The 20483-nt window shown below is 45.7% G+C and overlaps 1 protein-coding gene across 5 annotated transcripts in view; it reads left to right on the forward strand.

The window, feature by feature from the left end:
* Positions 1-20483, forward strand: part of GATAD2A (GATA zinc finger domain containing 2A) — a 104604-nt gene that overhangs the window by 16908 nt on the left and 67213 nt on the right. The window contains exon 1 of one of the 5 annotated variants that reach the window (XM_053898335.1): positions 7046-7069. The exons of the other annotated variants lie outside the window; for them this stretch is intronic. The gene's annotated coding sequence lies outside the window, so the exon portion shown is untranslated. Of the gene's footprint in view, positions 1-7045; positions 7070-20483 lie in introns of those variants that run through there. 5 annotated transcript variants of the gene reach the window in all.

Here is a 20483-nt window from a genome sequence, read left to right on the forward strand (position 1 = left end):
GATTCTTTCCTCATGTAGTCCCCCATTCTTGATTTTTCATCCCTTATTCCTCCCCACAAATTCTGAAGCTGATTTTTACAGAGGATTGCCTCTCATCTGGGATGTGATGTAGAAATTGGGATAGGTCCTGTATTACCGATTTGGATGCATTGTTATTTCTATTCAGATGACATCACTTTTTTTTTTTTTTTTTAATGTCAAGTCATCTCTATTAATGCAGTATCATTTGGCAGATCCTCTAATTGTATATTTTGGTAGTGAGGAAAGAAATGATGCTACTTTAGGTAGAAAAAATCCTGGAAGGATTTGTATCAGAATGTCAACAACAAAATCTCTGGATTAGGGTTAGGAGTGGGTTTTTCCTCCTTAACCTTTTTGGTATCTCTGTACTTTGTGATTATTTTAAAAATTAGAAGCATTAAATATTTTTAAAATCATTATTCTTTAAATTTTTTTTTTCAACGTTTTTTATTTATTTTTGGGACAGAGAGAGACAAAGCATGAACGGGGGAGGGGCAGAGAGAGAGGGAGACACAGAACTGGAAGCAGGCTCCAGGCTCCGAGCCATCACCCCAGAGCCTGACGCGGGGCTCGAACTCACGGACCGCGAGATCGTGACCTGGCTGAAGTCGGACGCTTAACCGACTGTGCCACCCAGGCGCCCCTTAAAATCATTATTCTTAAGTAATCTCTATGCCCAACATGGGGCTCAAACTCGTGACCCTGAGATCGAGAGTTGTGTGCTCAACTGATTGAACCAGCCAGGCACTCCAAGAAATATTTTTTTATTTGAGTAATAAAACACATTTTAAAGGCTCCAATTTTCAGTTCTCTAGTAGCTCTCACTTGTTTTGCATCATTTATTTTGCGAATTTCTGGCATGGCAAGGAATGATTTCTGGATTGATTTATTCAATAAATATCGGAGTGCACACTGTGCCTCGGGCACTGTGTTAGGAATCCCTGCTCAGTGGAGTTTACCATGAGATTAGTGAGAGAGAAATCATAATTAAACTCCTAAACATGGGGAAATTTATAAGGGCCAAGGAGAAAAGGATACCATGACCTGGTGAACAAGACTCAAGGGGGCCTTTCTCCAACTGGGATTGGAGGATGAGTGGGAGCTAAGTAGGTAAAGAGAAAAAGAATGGCATTTCTTGTAGAGTGAGACTGAAGGAAGATTGGGGTGGTTGGAACAGAGAGAGATACGGAGACATAAGAGGGTCTGGGATTTACCTTGAGAGCAGTGGGACCCCTTTCAGAGAGGACAAGGCAGGGACTGGTGTGATGAGGTTCACAGCTAGGACTTCCTTGGGCCTTAGACAGCAGATCACTGAAAGATGCTTCTGATGGGTGGGAAAGCAGCAAAGCCATTCTGAAATGCTAACATTTTCTTTCTTTCTTTTTTTTTAAAAGAGCTATTTATTTTATTTATTTTTACGTGGTTGGGGGCACCTGAGTGGCTCAGTTGGTTAAGTGTCTGACTTTGGCTTGGGTCATGATCTCGCAGTTCATGGGTTTGAGCCCCGCATTGGGCTCTGTGCTGACAGCTCAGAGCCTGCAGCCTGCTTCAGTTTTTGTGTCTCCCTTCTCTCTTTGCCTCTCTCCCACTCATGCCTGTGTTTGCACTCTCTCTCTCTCTCTCTCTCTCTCTCTCTCAAAAATAAGTAAACATTAAAAAAATCTTAAATGTTTATTTTGAGAGAGAGTGTGTGAGTGTGAGAGCTCAAGCACATGAAGAGGGGAGGGGCAGAGAGAGAGAATCCCAAGCAGGTTCCTCGCTGTTAGCACAGAGCTGGATGCAGGGTTTGATCTCACAACCATGATGTGAGATCATGACCTGAGCTAAAATCAAGAGTTAGATGCTTAACTGACTGAGCCACCCAGACACCCCTATTTTATTTAAGTAACCTCTACCCATAACGTGGGGCTCGAACTCAGAACCCTGAGGCCAAGAGTAACATGTTCTATCAATTGAGCAGCTAGGCCCCCCAGATATTGGCATTTTCTGATGTTTGTTCTCATGGGGGAAAATTAAGAATAACCCTCGGAGTCTTGGACATGTCAATTCTCAACAGAAACCAAAATGTAACGGAGTTCAGTTACGGACTGTTGGTGTGCTAACCTCTAAAAGCATGGGCAGTTCAAATGCTTGTCTGGAGAACTACTTGCTTGGACTTGTGATATATGTGTGCCATTACATGGAATGAACAAGGCTATTTTCCCTAGACTTTTTTCCCCCTGATAATTGAGTTAATTTATGCTCATTGTGGAAAACTGGAAAGATTATGAAACAGGTGATTAGGTGAGGTCTTTATGAGTAGTCGTCTTGGGGTAATAGAGCATCTCTGGGATTTCCTTGTAACAGTTGTTGGGTTAGAAGTGTGGCAAAACCAGAAGAACAAGTTGGCAATGTCATAGTTTGAGGCTCACAGAACTGTGCTGCCTGCTTAGTGTGGTTGGTTGTTAGAATGGATGCTCTTGAGTTTTGTGAGCTGTTTTAAGAAGGTGAGTTAGACAGTCTGGCTTCAGGTTGCTATTCTAGTGATGTACTAGTATCTTTGCATTGAATTAGGAAGGCCACGTGTTAAGAAGGTTGAGATAAGAGACAGGGGACCAGAAGTGGTGGCAGCAAAGTAGAAGTAGTGAGTCTGTGTTCTTAGAAACAAAAGTACCAGCTGGGGACAGATACTGCATACTTGTAGATGCTGGTAAACGTTGATCCAGGACTTTTTAGTCAAGAGGAATGTCATACCATGGGCTTATTGCCCCTCCTCTCGTTTTCTAGGCTGTATTTGTGACCTCTTTTTGTCTGATGAAAATGTAGGTTATTCTTTTAGAAGACAAAGGAACTTACTCTAATTGAATACCTGCAGGTAGCCTTAGGAAGTGACTGGGAATCCTCTGGAACCCTCTAGGGTGTCAGGGAAAAGGGCCTGTGGAGCTTCTCAGTCCCTGCACCCACTTTGGCTTGATCTTCAGAAAGGTAACTCTGTTTCCCAGGCAAGTTTGTCAGTGGTCTTTCTGCCTTGTTTCTTGGTTCCTTATATGAAAGGACTGAAGACAGTATCTGTCTGAGAATCAGAGAGACCTTCAACATCTGAGATAGAATGTGCTGACAGGATATGGACAGTACCTGAAAGTGGGCTTTCAGGTGTTTTGGGGTAGGTTTGAGATGGTAGGCCTTTGAGGCTGCTTGGCCTTAAAAGCTGCAGCTGGGGGTGGGGGGCAGTGGCAGTGGTTAGGGAGAGGGTAGAGGCAGTGAGAGAGTCTCTACTTGTTGAAGGTTGAAGAATATATATATAGGGGTTTTTTTTTGGTGCAAAAGGGTGATTATATTAAAGCACAGGGACAGGACCTGTGGGCAGGAAGAGCTGCTGAATCTTTTTTTTTTTTTTTTTTTTTAATGTGTATTTTTGAGAGAGAGAGCAGGGGAGGGGCAGGGAGAGAGGGAGACACAGAATCTGAAGCAGGCTCCAGACTCTGAGCTGTTAGCACAGGGTCCAACGTGGGGCTTGAACTCGTGAACTGTGAGATCATGACCTGAGCCAAAGTCAGACATTTAACTGACTGAGCCACCCAGGCGTCCCTGCCTTTGAGCACACTTTAAAAAATACTGCCATACTATAGTGGCCAACTAGCTCCTCATTCGGGGCTGCCTGCTGTTTGCTGGGTGAGAAGTGAGACTTCTTAGTGTGCCTATTCTTAGGCAGCAGGTCCCTGCAGTGGTGTCATGGGCCAGCCCTGGCTTTGCCTCAAACAGGTTGGGTGTAAGCTTCACTTGCCACTTCCTAGTGATGTCACCTTGCTGAACCTTGCCCTCTGTTTCCTCTTCCTTCCTTTCTCTTTCTCTCTCTTTCTTTCTTTCTTTCTTTCTTTCTTTCTTTCTTTCTTTCTTTCTAGTTTTTATTTATTTGCTTATTTTGAGAGATACAGAGCATGAGCGGAGGAGGGTCAGAGAGCAAGGAGAGGGAGAATCCCAATATCAGGCTCTTGAAGGTCAGTGTGCAGAGCCAGACATGGGGCTCGAAGTCATGAAACTGAGATCATGACCTGAGCCAAAATGAAGAGTTGGACACTTAACCAACTTAACGAGCCACCCAGGTGCCCCGTTTCCCCTTCTAAAAAGGAGGTCATGTCTACCTTGAACAACTGAGTTGGGAATGATATAAGAAATGCAAGTGGCTTAGCACAAGGCCTGGTGCATGTACGGTTTAGTGAGTATTATTAACAATTAGAATGGACAAGGCAGAGCACAAAGGTGCTGCTTTGCACCTTCACAACTTTCAGGGACAAAGCCTGTCACTGCTCTGTTCCCCTTGGAGCCATAGCCTATCCCCATATTCCAGATGGAAGAAGGTGAAGTCCCCTATAGAGGGTGATTTTTTTCTTTATTTTTAAGATTTATTTTTGAGAGACAGAGACCAAGTATGAGTGGGGGAGGAGCAGAGAGAGAGGGAGACAGAATCTGAAGCAGGTTCCAGGCTCTGAGCTGTTAGCACAGAGCCCCACATGGAGCTTGAACTCAGGAACCGTGAGATTGTGACCTGAGCTGAAGTTGGATGCTTAATCGACTGAGGCACCTAGGGGCCTTGAGGGTGATGCTTTCTAAGGGCCACCTTGCTGATTATTTTACAACCGGGAGTGGGCATCAGCTTTTCTGATTTCAGATTTTGCTTGTTTTTTCCACTAGCCTTAGCACCTCCCTAGAGATACAGAATAGCTGGGTTGGTGGAGGTCTACTAGGGTAAAGGAGATAGCACCTTTCCTGACTTTGCTAAATCCCATGTTCTGATTTTCAGGAACAGTCCCTGTATCTGGGAGGTGGGAAGTTGTTTGCCAGGCCTATCTGTCATGGGGGGCCTTGCCTTTAAGAACCAAGACACGGCTCTTGCACTTCTGGCTTTATCCCTGAGTAGATTCTGGTCAGGGATGGGAAGTGGGTCTCCTTGATGGTACATGCAGTGGCAAATTGGAGAGCCCAGACCTGAATCCTAGTCTTCTTCCAAACTTACAGTTCTCAAACTGGCTTGGGAATGGACAGATCTGGTATCATCACTGACTACAGTCTACTGCTTTTCAGCTTTGGACGGGTTGCCTGGCTACCTGGCTGGCCTCAGCTTTTCCATCTATAGACAGGGAACATACCTTTGATCTCATAGGATGGCTCTAAGGACAAGTGGGAAACGTTCACAAGTAGGAGGTAGCCCAGTTCTTGCTCCTCCATTCACTCTGAGACAAAATCCTCGCCTCAGATGACAACTACATGATGATCTCTATAAGGTCTCACATCTCAAATTATCACAAACAATGAAACACTCAGATTAAGGAGCTGTATTTTGTTTATAACAAAATCCCACCATAATTTAGTGGTCTTCAGAGCTCATTGTAGGGAGCTAGCTCTCTCTCACCTAAAAAGGTGACCAAATTATTTGGAAGGGAAGTGGGAAAAGAAAAGGGGAAAAACAAAAGCAAAAAACCCTGTGGCCTTAAACCTGCATATAATCCCAGCATAACATGTACTCTAATCCCGGTTGTTCTGTGCAATTAGCCTCTGAGTCAGTGGCTGTTAAACTGTACTCACCTCATTCTTACTTTAGAGACAGTAGCTCAACATGACCTTGGAGGTGAGCAGGTTTCAGGCCAGTATTCTCTTCACTCAAGTTTGTAGCTGGTGGATTTTTGTGGCATTGATAAGAGAGTTTTCTTGTGTGTTTTGGACAAGCTTACTCAGCAAGTTCTGAAAACTTAGCCACTGCAACCTTATTTGCATCCACAGAGGAAACCTATTTTTCCCAGTTGCTCAGTGGTTTGGGGAAAGTAGGAGTGTAGCAAACTGAAATCTTGGTTCAAAGGCATTAATTGAATTGGTCAAGTTACTCCGGACCTGTGATATTCTCAGGATTTATGTATCCTTTTTTTTTTTTTTTTTTTTTTAATTCATTTATTTTGAGAGAGAGCAAGAGCAGGGAGGAGCAGAGAAGGGGCGGGGGAGAGAGAGAATCCCCAAACAGGCTCCACACTGTCAGTACAGAGCCCTACTCGGGGCTCCAATTTATGAACTGTGAGATCATGACCGGAGCTGAAATCAAGAGTCGGAGGCTTATCCTACTGAGCTACCCGCGTGCCCCAGGACTTCTGTATCGTTGACAGAATGCCTGAACTTCATTTTTTGTTGTCTCATGTGTTATTTCTGTGCATGTAAAGCGTAAATACCTACCCCTTCAATGGCAGTGTTTTTTTTCAGAGGATTCTGAATCTGTGCCCTCCTTGGGATTCTCTAATATGCATTGGAACCCTGGGAGATTTCCAGGGTTTGATTAGTGTTTTCCTTAACATTTTTGTTTGATTAATTGACCTTCTCAGCAGTTTGTATGTGGGTCATCTGTCTCTTGCTTCCCCTTCCCAAACTTTAGTTTCTATTGTTGAGGCTTTTGTCTCTGCTGAGGTCTGAGGAGGAGGTGGGAACCTCAGCTGTCAGTAGTGTAGGAGTTATGTCTGGTCTGCTTTTGAAGTTTTCTTAGGGAAAGATTTTACATAGTAAGTCTGGATGGAAATGTAATTGCAGCCTTATAGTCAATTTATATTTGTCAGGCAGAGCATTAGAAATGTAACAATGTTTGGTCCTTGGGCCCCAGACAAGTTTTAGGATTCACCTGGGACTATGTTGCTTCTGTGTGCCATTTTAGTTTTACTGAACACAGCACAGACTTCAAGATGGGTAGGGCAGCTCTTGATGTTGAAACTGGAAACTGAGGCCTGAGGGGAGTGACCTGCCCCTGGTTTAATTTGCAAAAGGGAGGAGAATGTAGCTGTCTGTTCTCTACTGCAGTTTCCTTGATCTGATTTCTGTCATCCTTATTTCTTTTTTCTTTCCTTTTGAAAGATTTTATTATTTATTTATCTATTATTAATTTTTTTTTTAATGTTTATTTAGTTTTGAGAAAGAGAGAGCACACACACGAACGAGTGGGGAAGGAGCAGAGACAGATGGAGACACAGAATCCCAACAGGCTCCAGGCTCTGAGCTTTCAGCACAGAGCCCAGTGCAGGGCTCGAACTCACAAACGGTGAGATCATGACCCAAGCGGAAGGCAGACACTTAACTGACTGAGCCACCCAGGTGCCCCTGAAAGATTTTATTTTTAAGTGATCTCTACACCCAACATGGGGCTCGAACTTACAACCCTGAAATCAAAAGTTGCACGCTCTACCGACCAAGTCAGCTAAGCACCCTATGTCATCCTTATTTCTTTATGGTTTGCTCAGTTTTGTTTTCTCCTTTGTTCCTCCTCCCTAATCAGGAGGTCCTTTGGCAGGTTTCCTTCCTCATGGCCTCATCTTTTTTTTTTTTTAAGTTTTTATTTTAATTATAGTTAATACAATGTTGTACTGGTTTTAGGTGTATAATATAGTAATTCAATTCCATACATCATCCGGTGCTCATCAATACAGGTACACAACTTAATTCCCAAAGGGCCTTGTTTTTTGAGCCCTGAGGTCATCATGGTGTCTACAGTGTGAGGATGGGACAGGACATAGAGAGGAAGATCTCAGGGCTGCTTTTGGAATCTTAGGGCTGCCTTTAAAAAAACAAAACAAAAAAAACTGTAGCAGTGTTTCCTGTTCTGGAATTGAGTGTATGAAGACTTCCAATTTTAAGAGCATAAAACTATTTCTCCTGGTCTATTAAAAAAAAAAAAGTATGGGGCGCCTGGGTGGCTCAGTCGGTTGAGCGTCCGACTTCAGCTCAGGTCACGATCTCACGGACCGTGAGTTCGAGCCCCGCGTCGGGCTCTGGGCTGATGGCTCAGAGCCTGGAGCCTGCTTCCAGTTCTGTGTCTCCCTCTCTCTTTGCCCCTCCCCCGTTCATGCTCTGTCTCTCTGTCTCAAAAATAAATAAACGTTAAAAAAAAAAAAAGTAATGGCACTTCTTGCAGAAATTCTTCAGGTGATATGTGGATGACCATTTCAAGATCAAAAAAAGCAACCATGGAAATAAGGTGGAATGGGCTAAATGTCAGATGCTGACATTTAGTGGTTGGCTGTGCTGGGGGGGTAGGGGCTTAATACCCAGCTAAGGGTGCTAGATGATTCTAGAACAGCACAACCTGTGCTGGAATGGTCTTTAAACTGTATCACAAAACTGGTTAGAGAGATTGAACATGTTTTGTTTGGAAGAGAGAAGATTGGGGGTGGTGGCCATGAGGGATTCCAGGACGCCCTGTGAGTCATGATCTGACAGAGGCCTTTTCTACTTATGGTGCCAGTGGGCAAATACTCACCCCCTCAGAGGGTATGGTTGGGGTTTTTGTTTTTGTTTTTGCTTTTTTAGAGGTAAGATCAAGTGACCCTGCCAAAAAAAGGCAGTGAGAGTGGACAGGTCACCACCTGGGGAAGGGGCTTAGCATTGGATGAGCATTTCAGGCATGCACCTACCTTTTGTGAAGGTTAAGATGGTGGGAGAGCTTGTCTACTCTGTTGCCTTGGTTTATTGCTTAAGGGAAAAAGGAAACTTAAATTGCTTGGAACAATTAGGATAACTTTGGTCTGTTTAACCAGCCTTCTGAGTCTATGAGCCACTGTTGGCCTTTTTTTTTAAAAAGTTACTTTAAAAAGTTAACCATCAACATTTGAGAGCCTAAACTGCTCTGGAAGGTGCCCCGTGGAGTGAAATGAAGTACAGGCTTCTTATCACCACATAGTGGAATGAACAGAGCAGGAGATGTGTTGCTGACTGTAGGATTATCTAAGAAGAGCTTCTTAGTAGGCTGGCTGGGATGGGTGACAGGGATACAGAGATGTCCTTGCAGCCAGGTGGCCCTAGCCCCGGGCTGTGAGTAGCCCTTATTTTACTCCAGTGCGCTGTGCCAATGTAATTGTTGTTATATGCCACGATGTGAAAAAGATGGGACATCTGATTTATCTCCCTCCATCCTTCAGCATATTATTCTGAGAAGCGATGGTTTTCTTGGTCTCAGGAGGTCTACAGCTCTTGTGAAGAAGGTTGGTGATGTTGGACTAGACCATTTACAAGGAGTGTTCCCTTGCATTGGAGCATCAAGGATGAATGGAGTTGGCAGATAACCCTCTCGGACCTCAGGGTTTATAGAAAGTCAAAGTGGGAAGTAAGGTTTAAAAAAAAAAAAAATGCAGGTTGTTCCAGTTATTATTGATGACCTTAAATGGAAGACTGTTTACACTTCATCTGAAAAGCATCAAGAACCCTCAGATTTGTGAGGAGAATGTTCACTTGAATTGAGCAGAGAAGTCAGGAAAAAGGGAGGTTGAGAAAAGGCAGGCATGAGCTAATACAGTCTTGGATTTGCCTGGTGGGGAATAAAAAACAGGGACAGGTGCCAGAGACACTGTGCAAGGAGATTGGGTGGGGATTAGCTGGATACCAGGGGCTGAGAACAAGTCATCTGTCCATTTAACAACTGGGGTTCCTTCCCCTGCTCAGTCTGTGCTTTGCCCCTGGGGTCTGGTGATGGTCTTTTCCTGCCCTCTAGGGTCTTATGGCCACAGAAGCGAGATAGGATAGGGAACCCTGAGAGAGAGGGAAGAGTGGGTAGGAGCCTGTCCAAGAGGTAGCAGCAGCGTGAAGACTGGAAGGTGACATGGGGCCCAAGATTGTGGGTCTTTGGTTTTAAGGATGCTGAGTTTGAGCAAAGGTGAGGTGAGCTGGGTCCTGGAGAAGGTGATCCATGGTAGTAGCTACTGCCTGGGAGAAGCTGGGTATTAGACAGCTTGGCCCATGGTACTGGATGGCTCCTCTTTGTTTTACATGGCCAGGATGGGAGGATATAGTGGGTTGAAGCATGAAGGCCCTGTGTGACCTCTAGAACCCTCAAGGAGCATGTCTGTGAATCTGGTAGGTTGGTGGCCACCTCTGTTGGTGGGAGAAGGTACAGAACTTGATCTGTTCTTATGTCTCCTCTTTCCCAGCTGATAGTGCTTTGTGTTAGAAGAAAGTGCAATAAATAATAGGTGAAGGAATAAAACATAAGAGGGGCCATCTTGTACATGGTAGGAAAAGTTTGTGAAGTAGTGACAGATGGATGAAAATTAGAGGGACACAGCCTGTAATCTAAGAACTTGTAGCAATTAGAGGGACCAGGAAGAGGCTTGATGTGATTCCAGTGGCCTAGGAACTGGTTGGTAACCTGCATTTTCTAGATTCTGAGGATTTTCCAACCTGAGGTCTTCAACACTTTTCCAGAAAGACCCAGAGCAATTGATGCTTCTCTGAAACATTCACATGAATTATTCCAACAGCTGCTGCTTCCTGGTTTGAGAAAGTTTCCTTGTTTCACGCATTGCTGAAATGTTTTCAAATCATGGCTCTTTTGGCAGAGTCCAGGAGAGAAGACAGGTGGGCGTCCCACAGAGTGACGACGCTAGTATTGGGGGAGAGGGGGCTTGTGGTTGCAGGAAGGAAGGGGCCTTGGGGATTTGGCACTTGGAAAAGAATGACTTGGGTTCCAGAGTGGCACCTGGTTGGCGATGAACAAGATACTGTTGGGGTCCTGATTTGGGGGTTGAGGATGGGAGTGAGAATCAGGTGAGTTAAGTGAGGGCAGCAGCCTGGTGCCATATGTACAGAGATGGGAGGGCTGGCATGTGTCTTGGCTCCTGCCCACCCTGGGAAGCCCTCTCTATAGGGCCTGGGTTGTCCCTGAGCCCTATGTCCTCTCACTCTGTTGTGTCAGTGGCCAGGGGACCAATCTTCTTCCCACTAGTCTGTTTGCTCTGTTTACTGCTTCACACTTGTGAGTCCTGTGCTGTTCTTACGGAAAGGAGAGAAATCTGCACACATCTTCCTGCTAAGGGACCCTGGTTTCCCATAGTGTGCTAGAGTGTGGTTGGTGTGTGTGTACATCTTACTGGAAATGAAGATGGAATTTGGTCCTGGTTTGTGACCCAGGCTGGCAGTGTTGATCAGTTCCTTTAAGCCCCTTCTTTTGGCTTGTACTTTGGTAGGTAGAGGCTCAGAAATTATGTGCTTTGTCAACCTCTGAGCGGTTTTGTGCCTTTTACAAAAATGGAGGATGCACATGAGTCAGTGAATTTGTTGCACGGTCCACAGGATACAGCTTGCACAGTTGAGGCTCACTCCTCCATGAGGTTTCCAGCAGTTTAGTAAAGGGTTAAGTTAGTGTGCTCTTAGAGGAGGAATTGTGGGTGTGCTGATCTTTGCTCTAGGAAGTTTTCCCAGAGCCTTGGGAAGGATCCAGCCCCAGGATGGTTTCAAAGTCAGACTGTCCCTGATAGTAAAGTGGTTCATATTTGAGCCTGGGCCTTAGAGATGGCTGACCTGGGTTTGGATCTTTGACTTCTTAGCCCTCTGACCCTGGCCAATCACCTTGACTTCTCTCTCACCCTAAGTTTTCTCACCTGTCAAGTGTGGGCATCAGTGGCAGTACCCTGTGTGAAGTGTGAACATCAATGGTATTACCTCATGTGAAGGAGGGGTAGTAATGGCAATACCCTGTGTAAAGTGTGAGTAACATTGGCAGTACCCCATGTGAAGTGGGTAGCATTGGCAGGACCTCATTCTGATGTTATGAGGATTAAATGAAATCAGGCATGTAAAGTGCTGGCATTCTGCATCAAATAAAGAATTCAATAATTGTTTGTTTTTTTTAATTTTTTTTTAATGTTTATTTATTTTTGAGAGAGTGTGAGCAGAGGAGGGGCAGAGAGAGAGGGAGACAGAATCTGAAGCAGGCTCCAGACTCTGCAATGTCAGTGCAGAGCCTGATGCCGGGCTCGAACTCACAGACTGTGAGATTATGACCTGAGCCAAAGTCGGACACTTAACCGACTGTGCCACCCAGGTGCCCCAAGAATTCAATAATAGTTAGCCACTGTTATTTTTAAAAATTTTTTTTTAACATTTATTCATTTTTTGAGAGACCGAGCATGAGTGGGGGAGGGGCAGAGAGAGAGGGAGACACAGAATCCGAAGCAGGCTCCAGGCTCTGAACTGACAGCACAGAGCCTGATGTGGGGCTCGAACTCATGGACCGTGAGATCATGACCTGAGCTGAAGTCGGACACTCAACCGACTGAGCCACCCAGGTGCCCCGTTAGCCACTATTATACTTTTCTTTTCTCCTTTAGTAATAAAATCTCTTGTCAGTATGTTAAAGGTGATTCTCTCCGTGTCTCAGAAGTTGTTGTCAGTGGGCTTTTCTGTAGCACTTTGATTCTGTGTGCCTAATGGTCACTTTCTCAATGAAGAGTTAGGCCCTCACCTACCTAAACCTCAGGAGGAGGCCTGGACCATGGGGACAGCAGAGTCACTGTGGTCTTGGGGACAGATCTGCAGGGCCTGGGTCTCAGGCTGGATCTTGGTGCTGAATGGTTTGATAGTACCTGGGTCTGTGTGAAGCAGCTGGAGGCAGAGCAGGGCAGTAGAGTGGGCCTTGGTGGAGGCAGGAGGGTCCGCTGCAAGGCTGACACAGTAAAGACTTAGGTAAGTGAATACCACCACCCTTGTAGACCTGCCCCTTTGTACCTTTGCTGGTCTTGCAATATCCTTTTCAGGGAGGCTGATGGCCTGGGACCCTGGGTGACTTACCAGGGAATGTCTTGCTTGGGGGATGGATTGTCTTGGCAAGACTGTGCTTCAGAGACACTGGAGTGAGGTGGACGTTGTAGGTCACTTTGGACCTGGCCCAGCTTAGGACAGTATTTCTTGGGGATGTGTGGTCTATGTTTTCAACATTTGATGGTTTAGAACTGTGCCTTTGCCTGGAGGACAAAGTGTGTTGGCCCAGTATGGTGGCCTAAGTGTATTGGTCCTTTGTGTGCACATGTGCTGATCCTGGGTGTATGTATGCATATGTGCATGTGTACTTGTACATGTGTGTCTAGGGTGGCCGTATACATGCATATGTTTGTGTCTGCTGGCCCTGCTTGCTGGAATAGAGCCTGACATGTGCGGTTACTCTGGCATGTGCAAATGGAAGAAAGACACACCAGTCCATGTTGGACATGGACTTTGTGTGGCAGAGTTCTGCCTTTTGTGGGGCCTCCAGCTTACTCTGGGGTTAGTCTCAGGTGTAGGCAATGTCCCAGTGAGGGCACAATTTGAGCCTGTGTGGTGTTTGCAGATTTCTTTATGCCTTTTAAGGCAGAGATTTCATGTGACATTTGCATTGTACCTCTTAATACCTCAGAGTTTTAGTACTAAAACTTCTTACCAGCAAGGAATACTCTGACTGGAGACAGAAACAGCAAGTAAATTGTAAGACTCTGATCTCCTCACCATTGCACCTTGGGAGGTAGGCCCTTAACTGTTCTTAAGATTAAGAACTGTGCTTTTGTAGGGGCAGTTTGGCCTTGGCTGCTTTGCTCCTCTTGGAGCAGGGTTCTCCAGGTGTCCGATCTTCAGTGCAGTTTCCTTCCTTCTCCTTTAGATGCCAGTCATGTCAGGAGAACTAGCAAGTGGGGCCCTGTGTCTACTTCGTCCCTTCTCTTCCTCATTCTCGTGACCCTTCTGTGAGGATAAGTGATGGGAAGTGTCCATGCAGTCCACTGGTGAGCTCTGATGATTGAGAGAAGCCAGGTGTAGCCCATCCTCACCTCCATCTTAGCCTCAGTTTACCCTTAGGGCTGGTGACGGTGAGGACAGTTGATGGTTCTGTGAACATCCTCCCTGGGGATCCCCTTTGTTCCTGACATCCTCTTATAGTTTTGTTGGATACATTGTCAGGAAGGTGTAGCATCTGTTGACATCATTTCCCAATTTGTTCTTTTTATTTTTTTTAATGTTTACTTTTGAGACAGAGACAGAGTATGAGCAGGGGAAGGGCAGAGAGAGAGACACATACAGAGTCCAAAGCAGGCTTCAGACTCTGAACTGTCAGCACGGAGCCTGATGTGGGGCTCGAACTCGTCAACTGCGAGATCATGACCTGAGCTGAAGTCGGACGCTCAACTGACTGAGTCACCCAGGCGCCCCCCCCCCAATTTGTTCTTAATTGGTGTGTGTAGTGTAAGCCACTTTTTACTGATAGATGTTGCCGTCATTATAGTTTATCCCTTCTCACTTTGCAGCGTTTTAGTCAGTCTTGTGATTTTTGTGATTGCTGTGGTACATCGTCAGAATGTGTAGCAGTAATGAAGCATCTGGGGCCAAGGATCATTTCATTGGCCTGGACCTTGTGGCAAGGCCTCAGGACTTCTGGGCTAGCTGTGTGGCTTCAGTCAGGGCTATCAATGCCATGGTGTGGTTGGTGGACAGTTCCAGCCACTTCTGAGAAGTTACCAGATAGTATTGACTATTTGACCTGGGCCTTGATGGTCAAAGAAACAATTCTGCTACTTAGGGAAGCTTGGTTGGTCAGATGGTTGTAGTTTGTTTTGTATTTGAAGACCTAGTGTCAGACTGGATTTCTAGAATTCTATCAAGTCTACTCTCCTGCCTGAATCTCGGCTCGGGGGATCTGGAAGGTTTGTGGGTGGACGACACTAACCCTGCTGCCTGCCTGGGTACTCACTAGCCCCTCTGGATTTGGATCTAGGTAGACCCTTTAGTGTTCTGGAAACTACTAGCTTAAATAGACCTGAATCACTCCTTCCTGGTCTCCCATTGCCAGCCTGGAAGATGGTACCCTTCTTGGGAATCAAGGTGGCAAAGGCCACCTGAGGTTCCAAATCCATCCAGATGTAGTAGGATGGCTGGTGGACACTTTCCTCAACAGTGAGAAGGTGGCTGGAAGTGGGGTGGGGTTTAGAGGTGAAAACTGGAGATCCTCCCCCACTTACATTTCTTTAGTGAGATTTCTGCTATCTTACCAGCTTCTGGTAACTGACCAAAATAGTTCGTCTTGTCTTGGACCTTTCAAGGATAAGTTACATGACTACTGTGGGTAGATTTTGTTTGGATTTCAGGATTGTGAAGTTCTTTTCTTCTAGGCTCAGGTTTTCATTTGTATACAATGGAGCCATCTTTAGAATCCTGCTCTTGAAAAACAAAAGTATTCCCTTCACCCTTCCAAAGAACAATATTCTGAAAAATAAGATACGGTTCTTAAGCTTTTGGGGAGTACTTGCAGAAGATTAGGCGATTGTGCCAGTCTGGCTGCCCTTCCTACCCCGCCTCCCCTTAAATTTGAAAAAGGTTGGCACATAATGTTGTATTAGTTTTCAGATGTACTAGTGTAGCGGCTTATTCATCAGGACCGCCTGTTGGAAGATGGTTTGTTGGGGATGTTAACTCAGGAGAGATAGCCTTTATGCTGTTCCTTAGAGAGACTTGGTTTAATTTGCTGGTCTTGCGCTGCTCGTGAATATGCAGATCAGTGTTGGTGCCTGTGTTAGGATCACCAAATGAGAGAGTGAGTGGGCTGTTGACTTAGGGGCTGTCTTCACAGCTTGGAGAAGGTGCTCAGCTGGTGGCTTTGCTCCTGCTAGCTTGGCGCATGTAGGCTCCAGGCCACCCAGACCTGGATGAGGGAGCACATGGTACCTGTAGCTAGGGCCCACGATGCCTTAGTGGTAGTGGAAGATAACTTTGTCCATTGGTGGAAGGATTCTTCCAGGAGGTTGCCTTTGTGATAAGTAAGGTGTTGCTTCTTTAAAAACAAACTCAAGAGGGCTGCTTGGGTGGCTCAGTCTGGTAATTAATTGACTTCAGCTCAGGTCATGATCTCATGGTTTGGTTTGTGGGTTCAAGCCCCATGTCAGGCTCTGTGCTGACAGCTCAGAGCCTGGAGCCTGCTTTGGATTCTGTGTCTCCCTCTCTCTCTGCCCCTCCCCTGCTCATGCTCTGTCTCTCTCTCTTTCTCTGTCTCTCTGTCTCTCTCTCTCAAAATAAAGAAACATTAAAAAAAATAAAAAACAAACTCAAGAAAACTTGCCATTAGAATAGAATAGCTGGGGATGCCTGGGTGGCTCATTTGGTTAAGTGTCTGATTCTTGATTTTGGCTCAGGTCATGATGTCAGGGTTTGTGAGATTGAGCCCTGTGTCTGTGCTTGCAGTCTGTTTAGGATTCTCTCTCTCTGCCCCTCCCCCATGTTCCCTCTCCCCCTCCCTTCCTTCCTCCCTCCTTCTCTCTCTCTCTCTCTCTCTCTCTCTCTCTCTCAAAATAAATAAAAAATAATAGAATAACAGAATAGCTGGAGGTTTTATTTCTTGACGTGAAAATAAACATAACCCTTTAGCCAGCTATAAAGTTAATACAGCTGATTGAGATGCTGGTGTGTAAGACATGGAGGCAGCCTGGATGGTACATTCTTGGGAACAAGGCTGGCTGCCATTAGAACTTTCTGTTGGCCACCTCATAGATGGAGCTGATGTCTTCTGCAGGTGGGGCTTTTTGTGATCCTCACTCCCAAATGTTTCTGTCTTGACTGATCCTGGAGACTCAGGACCACTCTTTGTCATCTCAAGAGGATTCTTTGCATGTTTTAGTCATAGGTCACACAGGGATATATGTGTTTGCAAAGGAGACTGACTGCCTGCTTGCCCTAGGCAGAGGTACTAGGTGGGGAACCCCAGACAGTAATTTTTTGCTCTTAGTCTTAATCCATTCTGGAGCAGTTGACCAAGAGATAATTGGGGTGCTCTGGGTATTCCTATTTGAAATGATAGGCAATGAAATGCCCTCCCTCTGTGCGAGTTGGATACCTCATGTTGGGGTTACTTGAGGTTACTGGGTTTTTTTGTTTTTTGTTATTTGTTTTAAATATTTTTGAGAGTGCACAAGCGGGGGTAGGGGCAGAGAGAGGGAACAGAGGATTTTCAGTGGGCTTTGTGCTGGTAGCAGCGAGTCTGATGCAGGGCTCAGACTCAAGAACCGTGAGATTGTGACCTGAGCCAAAGTTGGACGCTCAACTACTGAGCCACACAGGATGTTAGATGTCAGTGGTGAATCCCCTGGGCCTGGCTCTGCCCCACAAGGTAGGGGAGCTTGGTGCTCAGAACTTGAGGGGGGATACAGTGTTTTCCTTTTTGGTGACGATGATTGGTGGTTAAGCTCTTTGGGCTAGTTGTGTGGGTCTCTCTTGTGTAGAGTTTTTTGTGTCAGGAACTTGCACCCCTGGTGGCCTGTGTAAGTGTTCCCACATCTAGCCCAGGTGCTCCAGGGAATATGTTTGAGTTGGGCTGCGATGTCTTCTGGCTTCCGTTTTAAGGAATGTTTATATCCAAGATGAGCTAGTCATTTTTACCATTCACTCACGAGGCATTTCTTGATTGTCTTGGTTCATAGCTATGAGATGGGGCTGGGAAAGCTGTATCTCAGGGAGATGGGGTACATTGGGAAGTCAGAGCTGAGGTGACCTAAGCATACTTAAAGTCCATCTGAGGCATAATGTTTACCACTGCTCTAACCTTACCGTTCTAAGTTTTTCCAGTGCCATTTTGTATAGTTTGGCAAGTGGAAGGCAGGATTGATAGTGGAGGATGTCAGGTACATGCCTAGTCTGGGAATCAGGGTGTTAGAGTCATTTTTGGCTATAGGTATACCAGGCCCTTGGGCTTTTTTCTGTACACACATTGGCCCCAAAGGGTTAAAATAATCTGTGTGGTTTTACTTTAAGAGACATTGTGCTGAATGAAATAAGCCAGACACAAAAAGACAAATACCGTATGATTCCACTTATATGAGGTCACTAGAGTAGTCAAATTCATGGAGCTAGAAGAGTAGAATGGTGGATGCTAGGGGCTGGTGTGGTGGTAATGGGGAGTTAGTGTTTAACTGGTGACAGAGATTCAGTTTTGCAAGGTGACAAAGTTCTGGAAATGGATGGTGCTGGTGATAGTTGCCCAACAGTGTGAATGGACTTAACACCACTGAACTGTACATTTAATGGTTAAGATGGTAAATTTGATGTTACCTATATTTTAGTACAGTAAGGAAAAATGGAACCTTTCTGAATTCAGAAATATCCTGCATCCTTATGAGTATGTGTTTTACCCTCCCAAGAGTTAGCTTAGGGAGAAAGGAACAAAGGCACTCATATTTTGATGGCCTAGCTTGTGCTGGATGTTATGAGGTTAAAGAAAAAAAAAAAAAGATGTGTGGTTCTAGAAGGCCCATTGTAGCATCATCTTGGGAGTGCTGGAGCAGAGATTCTGTAGGTGTTCTTTGGTCCCCATAGGGATGGGGCCTGGATGCACTTTCTCCAGCTATCTGGGGTGACACAGGACTCTTGGAGTCTGCAGGGGACTTAAGAGAACAGAGTCCAGAAACAATCTGAGGTCTTTTCTGCTCCAGTGCTTGGCTTAGAGATAGAAGGTATTCCTTGTTTTCCTATGGCTATTTTTCAGAGAATTTCCTTAATATAGCACATATTGGTGCATGTACACAGAATGGGAGACACCAATTCTTAGGTCCTCATTGTTAACAAAGAAGTTATCTCTTTTGTTCTTGTGACATTTTCTTCAAGATGTCCTTTCAAGCAGCCTCAGTGATAAACACTAACACTTAAGATACTTCCCAAAGTTTCAGACCTGTCTAGATAGATAGATGGAGACATTTGATTCCTGAGCTTTTTATTTTTATTTTTTAAGTTTATTTATTTATGTCATCTCTGTACCCAACTTGGGGCTCAGATTCAGGACCCCAAGATAAAGAGTTGCCTGCTCTTCTGACGGAGCCAGCCAGGTGCTTCTGATTCCTGAGCATTTAAAATATGGGAGTTTTGAACCTTTAAAAAATTTTTTTTAATCTTTATTTATTTTTGAGAGAGAGGAGAGACAGAGCATGAGCCGGGGAGGGGCAGAGAGAGAGGGAGACACAGAATCCGAAGCAGGCTCCAGGCTCTGAGCTGTCAGCACAGAGCCCAACGCGGGGCTTGACCCCATGATCTGTGAGATCATGACCTGAGCTGAAGTCGGACGCTCAACCGACTAAGCCACCCTGGCGCCCCTAAAGTTTTGAACCTTTTAATGTTTGTTGATTTTTGAGAGAGAGCACATGCAAGCTGGGGAGGGGCAGAGAAAGAGGGGGACAGAGGCTTTGAAGTGGGCTCTGCACTGACAGCAGAGAGCCCAGTGCGGGGCTCGAACTCACTAACCTTGAGATCATGACCTGAGGTGAAGTCAGATGCTTAACTGAGCCACCCAGGCACCCCTAAAGTTTTGATGATCTTTGTGGACTTGCCAGGGCAGCTGCTGGGGGGTGAGTGTGGAAACTCTAGATAGGAGTTGAAATATTTTGAGGGAAAACATTAATCATACTAGTCAAAGTGAGAACTAGTTACTTCTGAGAGCCTGCCTAGTGCCAGGGCCTGTCATTTGGTCCTCAGCATAGTCTGCCCAAGGGTCAGGTGGGCTCCTGCAGCTAGTCATGATTCATCAGGAAGATGTGCTATAACATTCAGGATGGTTTTGGTGGTGTGAAAGGGAGGGATTCCTGGAATGCCCAGGGTAAAGGGGTATGTTGGAGCCAAGCCTTGGAGAGGAAGGAGATCTGTTGGAAGGACTGTGCTGGCTGTTTTAGGATAGGCTAGGAAAGGAAGGGGAGTACAAGATGTGGGTGCGTAGATGCTGGGGTAACTCATACTTCTCAGCAGTGGCAGAGGAGGCCTTCCCAGATACAAGGCCGTAGAGGCCTCTGGAACCTCTGAGTGCCTTTCTTCAGGCTCTTTGCCTTTCTCCAAATAGTAGTGTAAGGGAGGTGGGGAGAGCTTCCCAGAGGGGAAGTGTGGTGCTGTGGCCTTGCCTATCTCCATGTTGCTTCTTCCTGGTGTTGACTTGCTATTCTAATTAAGGGTAGGGTTTATATTTATGTTGCTATGTTTTTGCCTCTCGTCTATGATGTTTTGAGTATTTATAACTCATGGAGGATGCTATTTCCTCCTGTGTGCTTCATTAGGAATTGGATAAAGAGGTGAATAAGAGCCTTTCTCAAGAGTGTTTGGGGAAGAGAACCTAATGGGATGCTGTATGTCAAATGTCAAGATCAGCTGTGCCAAGTGGTGGGGCTGTAGTCCTCAGTAATAGAAGGGGGAATGGGGAGGGACTGATTAGGGCGAGCATGCTTGAGTAACAGGTGCTTGAGTTTTGAAGGATGAGTGGGAGGAGGGAAGGGGTTTCCCAGTGGTGGGAACACTGTGTAAAGGCCCAGTGGTGGAGGCAAGATGTGGTGGTATGAAGAATTGAGACAAGGCCAGTGTGGTCGGAGCCAAGAATGTGGTGTGTGTGTGTGTACACATATATACATGCATGCCAGATGACTTCATAGAGTCACTTCGGCCTAAAGCAGGCAGGGCCTCAAAGGTCATGGTAAGATGTTACAAGCATTGGGGGGTATTGAGGGCCTTAGGAAAGGCTGCACTGTGCACTGGCACAGTGTGAGGAGTTGGATGACCCATCATCCCTCAGTGAGGCCATGGTTACCGTGGCCAAGGGAAGGAGGGCAGGGATAGATCAGGGGCTTGGAGGGCACAAACTGGCTGTTACCCCAGTGGATGCCTTCTCCCCTTGACAGTGGAGAGAGGCCAGTTTTGGTTGCCAAGGATGG

Source organism: Panthera pardus, unplaced genomic scaffold (assembly GCF_024362965.1).
Source record: "Panthera pardus isolate Hobbes unplaced genomic scaffold, ASM2436296v1 HiC_scaffold_8, whole genome shotgun sequence".
Classification (NCBI taxonomy): Eukaryota; Metazoa; Chordata; class Mammalia; order Carnivora; family Felidae; genus Panthera; species Panthera pardus.